Source organism: Engraulis encrasicolus, chromosome 7 (genome assembly GCF_034702125.1).
Source record: "Engraulis encrasicolus isolate BLACKSEA-1 chromosome 7, IST_EnEncr_1.0, whole genome shotgun sequence".
NCBI classification, from domain to species: Eukaryota; Metazoa; Chordata; class Actinopteri; order Clupeiformes; family Engraulidae; genus Engraulis; species Engraulis encrasicolus.
This window is the reverse complement of record NC_085863.1, coordinates 8,841,114-8,848,613: the sequence shown is the minus strand read 5'-3', so window position 1 is coordinate 8,848,613 and position 7,500 is coordinate 8,841,114. Positions and strand designations below refer to the sequence as shown.

General features: G+C 43.1%; 1 protein-coding gene across 1 annotated transcript in view; it reads right to left on the bottom strand.

Annotated features, from left to right (window-relative positions):
- ypel2a (yippee-like 2a) overlaps positions 1-7,500 on the bottom strand; it is a 27,437-nt gene that overhangs the window by 6,069 nt on the left and 13,868 nt on the right. The gene's annotated exons all lie outside the window — the stretch shown is intronic.

Here is a 7,500-nt window from a genome sequence, read left to right as displayed (position 1 = left end):
CAGATGGGGCCCACTGACTCTTTGGGGAAAAGACTACATCACAACGACATTGCTATGACATTGCAGAGAGCATTAATTAACACATTAAGACTTGGTCAATGCAATTTTGGTGACAATAACAGAGGCGGCGCACAAAAAACATTGATTGCAGATGACAGTAAGAGCACATTTGACATTGTGTAATGTGCGTCCCTTGCACAAAAAGTCCCTTGTCCCTTGCTTGCTAAAAGTGATAGCATTAAGACCCAGTGATAGACGACGTGATCTTTTAAACCCCAGGCTGAGCTTAAGGGGAACAGTCCTTGGAAAGACAGGTGGTGAGCTTATTGTGTGTGCTGTTAACGCTATGCTTAAAAACCCCATACACAGATGGTACACAGTATTGGTGCTGAGCCTGGAAAAGCTACTGTAGCTGTGGTCGTCCTGCACAGCCCAGACCAGTCCCGTCCACACACAGCAAACTCTGGTGCCATTTGGCGTGATCAATGACTGTGATCAATGACGGCAGGGGAGGTGCACATGTGACTGCATGGCCGCAACTCTGGAGCCATGTCTCGTTCACACTTTAGACTGGAAAGTGAGTTCATGTCACCAGATCATGGGATTCAAAAGGTTTTTGAATAGGTATAGGTTTTCTTTTGTCCCTGTTTCTGTTAACCTACTGAACGCAGGTCATTAACAACTACCATCCTGTAATGCCATGTATGTATGTGGGTGGTGGGCTGTGGTGGATATGCACTTGAGTGTTTCTATGTATGTGTGTGTTTATTGTTGTTTTTGTTTTTTGGCGTCATGTGTATGTTGTGTGTATGTGGCAGCTATGTATGTCCAAGACAAATTTCCTTCGGGACTATCAAAAGAATCTTGAATCTTGATTCAGATACATACAGCAACCGGCAGCGCAGTCATCTACTGTGCACTACTGTGAAGGCCAATTTAACAAAGACAGCTTGTTATATACCACTGATTCTTGAAAGTTTAGCATGTCCCAGCTATTAAAGTGTTCATTTTTGTTGAAAAATTAAAAGATTTAATTGTTTTTAATTAATCATTGCTGTACACCTGCCCACACCCTGTAAAACCTGCTGACATATGAGAGTAGTTCTACAGAACTGCAAAAAATGAGTTTAAAACAATATTTACTATTATTTTCTGATTGCTCAAAATGTGTCCCACATATTCGTCACCACCGTCATTTTTTTTAAAGACAATAAATTCAGACATGTACGAGGTCACTGTCATTACTGGGGACTCCTGTTCAAACCTTTAGCTGTTCTCCATACTTCACCATCATTGAGGCTACTGTAAGTTTTCTATTCTCTATTCCCCTAAATGTGTCAATTGGTTTGGATGGGCAATGTTGCTGCCTCAACCATAACCTGTCACCACCGTCACTGTTGTGTCATAATATTATATCAGATTAATGTTAATTAAACTTTCTGAGAAGAGGTATGAAGTACCTAAAAAAAACAGGGGCTAAAGAAAATGGCTAATGTGAATAAACTATGCACGTTATGTAAAATAGAAATTTTTGTCACCTTCGTCAGATGTCACCACCATCAGGTTTTGTTCCATAGCTTGCCAGCTTGTTCCATATGTGATTGAATTGTGTGGGTTAATGAAACATTTGACATATTAGTATCCATCCAAAATGATACACTATCCTCCAATGAGACACATTTGGAGGCCTTTGGAGACAAACAAGTCCGACAGGCGGACAACAGATGCGTCCGTCTATGCCCGTTCTGAACCTTTTTTGCCCAAACGCCCCCTTGGCCTCCTCATAACCTGTCAAGGCAATTTATCAATAAGCCTACCATGTACTGTATAAGCCTGGATTTGAAAAAGTACCATAGGATTTCAACAGTGTTGGGCAATTTACTGAAAAACTGTAATGCATTGCTGATTACATGTTACTGTCTTTTCAAAATAATCCCTTACACTACATTTAGCAATGTGGGGACCTAAGGCGAATTTAGCTTAGGGGGGCCATCGGTCCATCCCATATCACATTTTTTTTAACATAAAATCTCTATTTTTGTTAGGCTATTTTTTTTTTTTTTAAATCACTTTTTTTTTTTTTTTTTAATTACAAACATAAAAAACAGGCAAACATTACAACCCTTTCTGGACAGATTTCAATGAATAGGCTATTTGCAATTTTGCATAGGCCTACATTAAATAAACTAAAATGTGAAATTCTCTTTTCACTTTAATATGAGAGCAGTGATGTCCCCCCCTCACTGAAGTGTTATTTCATGTGTGAGCATGATGCTGTCACCTATTTGAAGTGACGTTGATGTTGGATTTCATGGAATACTTTTAAATGCCGCTTTGGGAAGAAAACAGAGTAGGCGACAGGTGAACTGTATTTCTGTCAAAACAGTGGTTTGCAGGCGTTTGCGTTTTCACGTGGATATTGTCTTCGTGGACCGTAACAGACAAACCGTAAGTTCCATAAACTAATCAATGAGACATTGGCTACGTGTACATGATGTTTTTAAGTCCGATTTAATAAATGCGATTTAAATAGATCGGATTAAGAGTTATTTTGCGATGTGTATACATGGCACTTTCACTTAAATGCGATTAAACGTCTGGGGAAAATAAAGCATTGCGATTGGACTGAGGACGCACGTGCTGAGCGAGCCAAATAAGGCACGGGGGCGTGGTTCAATGCCACCGAGATGCAGGTCATCTTCCCCACGAAAATCGTTGCCTCAGGCGGACTGAAATCACAACATTTCCCCCTTTCTCCCTGGATCATTTACAATGCTACATTAGCTACCCTGTTAGCATAGAAAAACGAGTGGTCAAATGGTAATGTGGAGTAACTTTGTTGTGCTTCATTACTTCGTGGGGCACTTTTACATCAATATATGGAAGCCACAACATTTATAGTCGCTTAGGGACTTTAAATTAAGCAAAACTTTCATGTGAAAATCAACAGGAAGTGCCGCCATGTTTTTCTCACTGGCAAAGAGCACGGTTGGTTTGCACGCATGAGCTCCAGGCCAAAACTGAGCGACTGCCACCTTGTGGACACAAGAGGGAATCACAGGAGGGAATCACAATTCAGAAACGCATCACGGGAGGGAAACACATCACGGGAGGGCGGACGGACGGACGGACGGAGGGACGGACGGACGGACGGACACCAAAGCCTCTTATAGAGATGCGTGGGACGCATCTAAAAACCTGACTGTGGTGACATCTGATGGGGGTAATAACCTATTTTATGAAAACAAGTCCGACAGGCGGACAACAGATGCGTCCGTCTATGCCCGTTCTGAACCTTTTTTGCCCAAACGCCCCCTTGGCCTCCTCATAACCTGTCAAGGCAATTTATCAATAAGCCTACCATGTACTGTATAAGCCTGGATTTGAAAAAGTACCATAGGATTTCAACAGTGTTGGGCAATTTACTGAAAAACTGTAATGCATTGCTGATTACATGTTACTGTCTTTTCAAAATAATCCCTTACACTACATTTAGCAATGTGGGGACCTAAGGCGAATTTAGCTTAGGGGGGCCATCGGTCCATCCCATATCACATTTTTTTTTAACATAAAATCTCTATTTTTGTTAGGCTATTTTTTTTTTTTTAAATCACTTTTTTTTTTTTTTTTTTTAATTACAAACATAAAAAACAGGCAAACATTACAACCCTTTCTGGACAGATTTCAATGAATAGGCTATTTGCAATTTTGCATAGGCCTACATTAAATAAACTAAAATGTGAAATTCTCTTTTCACTTTAATATGAGAGCAGTGATGTCCCCCCCTCACTGAAGTGTTATTTCATGTGTGAGCATGATGCTGTCACCTATTTGAAGTGACGTTGATGTTGGATTTCATGGAATACTTTTAAATGCCGCTTTGGGAAGAAAACAGAGTAGGCGACAGGTGAACTGTATTTCTGTCAAAACAGTGGTTTGCAGGCGTTTGCGTTTTCACGTGGATATTGTCTTCGTGGACCGTAACAGACAAACCGTAAGTTCCATAAACTAATCAATGAGACATTGGCTACGTGTACATGATGTTTTTAAGTCCGATTTAATAAATGCGATTTAAATAGATCGGATTAAGAGTTATTTTGCGATGTGTATACATGGCACTTTCACTTAAATGCGATTAAACGTCTGGGGAAAATAAAGCATTGCGATTGGACTGAGGACGCACGTGCTGAGCGAGCCAAATAAGGCACGGGGGCGTGGTTCAATGCCACCGAGATGCAGGTCATCTTCCCCACGAAAATCGTTGCCTCAGGCGGACTGAAATCACAACATTTCCCCCTTTCTCCCTGGATCATTTACAATGCTACATTAGCTACCCTGTTAGCATAGAAAAAACGAGTGGTCAAATGGTAATGTGGAGTAACTTTGTTGTGCTTCATTACTTCGTGGGGCACTTTTACATCAATATATGGAAGCCACAACATTTATAGTCGCTTAGGGACTTTAAATTAAGCAAAACTTTCATGTGAAAATCAACAGGAAGTGCCGCCATGTTTTTCTCACTGGCAAAGAGCACGGTTGGTTTGCACGCATGAGCTCCAGGCCAAAACTGAGCGACTGCCACCTTGTGGACACAAGAGGGAATCACAGGAGGGAATCACAATTCAGAAACGCCTCACGGGAGGGAAACACATCACGGGAGGGCGGACGGACGGACGGACGGAGGGACGGACGGACGGACGGACACCAAAGCCTCTTATAGAGATGCGTGGGACGCATCTAAAAAGTAAAATATGGGGAGGTTGCTCCAATACATTGCTGCACAACCAAGACCTTCGTCTATGATAATATACCTCTATATTTTGGATCTGAACTACTTTTTAAAAACCTGTTTTAGCCTCATTCTCAAGAATCAGTGATACAATAAAAATATAAAATGGTGCATATGTTGTGAAATGGATTGAAAATGGATTGCTGCTCTGTTCTGGAAGTTCTGGGATGTTGCTTGCTGAACAGAACATTTGCTAACATTGTTTGCAGAGCATTGTGTATCAATTTATTTATCTATTTATTTTACTTTTTTTGTCACAGGTAGGCTACCGGACAATGAAAGCTTCCAGCGCTACAACAAGTTGACCTCTTTCTTTGATGAGTGACATGTGTCATCTGGACAATGACATGGCTGTCACAACAGTCACACACACAACAGTGATGGGGCTGTTATACGTCACTTCGAAATCCTCAAAAGCCTCACCCAAACTTCTTTTTTTTTACACACGTGCAACTATTTCTCTTATTTAAAACTTGAAATTGTCAGCATAATGTGCTTCTCTCAACCAGTAAGACCAGTCTGATAATAAGCTCTCTCAGACAGTACTTTCAGTCATCCTATTTTTAGACTTCCTAAGAATCACACCAACACACGTCTGTCAATGACACCACCTCATTATGCACCCCAGTGGATTTTGCACAGAAAGGTTTTTCCTGCGATTTTGTCTTCCAAGTAAGCACACCGCCCGCCTGAGCCCTCAAGTAAACAAGTGCCAAGTGGGTTGCGAGTGGAGTATTTAGGTCAACCCAAGCTGTGCCCAGCCCAGCGTGCCCATCATAGCTGTGTTGGGGTTGCCAGGGGTGACGGTGGGTGACATGGCATGTTGTGGCATGCACGGGCAATGGGGCATGGGCATTGGGTGAAGGGTTGCTGACATGGAGTGACACGGGCAAGGAGTGTGGCCGGCGTTGCTGATGGCTAGGGCAGTGGTTCTTAACCTGGGGTGCGGGCACCCCCTGGGGGTGCGCCAGAGATTTCAGGGGGTGCGCAGAATTTTGTTTGTGTTGAGGTTGTGACCAAAATTCCGCTTCCAAACATTATAATTAGGCCAAATTAAGACCGAATTAAAACATATATAAAACAACAGGCAAGAATCATTGTAATTAATCACTTAAGTAATTTTTTGTGCGTATACACGTGTAGAAGTTTGGGTTGGGGGTGCACGGCTTGTCTTCCGCACAGAGAAGGGGGTGCGTTAAGGAAAAAAGGTTAAGAACCACTGGGCTAGGGGATGCACAGAAGCAGACGAGATCTCTGGCCTGCCCCGGGTATTGAGCATATAGGCATGGGGTGCAGGCAGGGCCGGATTAATGCACAGGCTAGATACTGTATGGCTGCAGCCTAGGGGCCCCACCTGCCAGGGGGCCCCTGATTGGAAAAGCGAAAAATTACAAACTTGTGACAAGATGCAATATTGAAAAAGTCATCTGTCATGTTGAGTGCTGTTGGTAGATATGGCACCCTTAATTAGCCTTTCGCAAAACCCCTCCCACAAACGGCCGCCAACCAATCCGAGCTCAGCAACGGTAACTAAGGAGTGTAGAACTTGTCGAGGTCCGTCAAAAACCTACGATTTCAGGGAGACATACAACGTGTGCCTATGGCACCGTCAGGGTCCGACACCATCTGAAGATTAATTAGGACCTCATTTTTTCACTTTCCCGAAGCAAAAACCTCAAGCGGACTGATAACAGGGATGGATTAAGCCATGTGGAGGCTATTAGCTCCAGGTGATCATATTTAAAATTAGCAGGCTAACTGTGCAATCGTCTTGTTTGCTAATATAGCCCCCTTCCCCCTTGCATTTAGCTGGCAGAAAACGTACCCTAAACAAATAATCAATGCATCGCTCAGACTTAAGGACAATATTATATGATATTATAGTATTGGATCCACGGCATTATGATTCAAATTTTATTGGGAAACTACTAGTTGCGTTGTTTAATATGCGCCAAATGCACAGCCCACGGAGCAGCCCCCACCCTCTCTCCTTCCCAGTTTGTGTCTGTGTATATGCGTCGAGTGTGACAGCAAAAAAGTAACACTGAAATGGGGCTGCGCTTGTTCCAACCTTGTTATGAAGATATTAACTGTCAACTAAAACCATTAAAGTGAACAGAAGAGAAACGCCCAGTGTGACTGCCCAAGAGCTGCGCAGTGTCAGTGCCCAAAGCCCGTCAAAGGTCTTGGCGGACGGCTGCAATGTCCCAGTTTACACCAAGCACTATCAAATGTCCTGGTTACAGACATCACATCGCCATCATCAAGTTGTTGTATTTCACAGTTGAATATGGCTTCTAGTAATCAGCGTGTGTAGGATACAAGAAGTGTAGGCTACACACATTTCCTATGAAACGCAGCCAAAACGTGTGCCTGGTTCTAAGTTTTTGACGGACGTAGCAACAATAACTAGGGGGCGTGGCTTTTGCGAAAGGTGAATTCTTAGCTCCTAATTATGTACATTTGTCACAAAATTTTCCTCCACAGCAACCTGTAGCCTAGGGGCCCCAGGCCATCTTTAGTGGCATGGCCATGGGGCGCGGGCATGCACAGCGACTGAAATCCCTGCCCTGCCCTACCCTGCCCTGGACTGAACTGGCCCACAGTGGGATAACTCTGCTTGGCTCTCTGATGGAATGGTCTGCTCTCCCAAAATAGTTCAACATAATGGTAGATCCAAACAAGTGCGCGCACACACACACACACACACA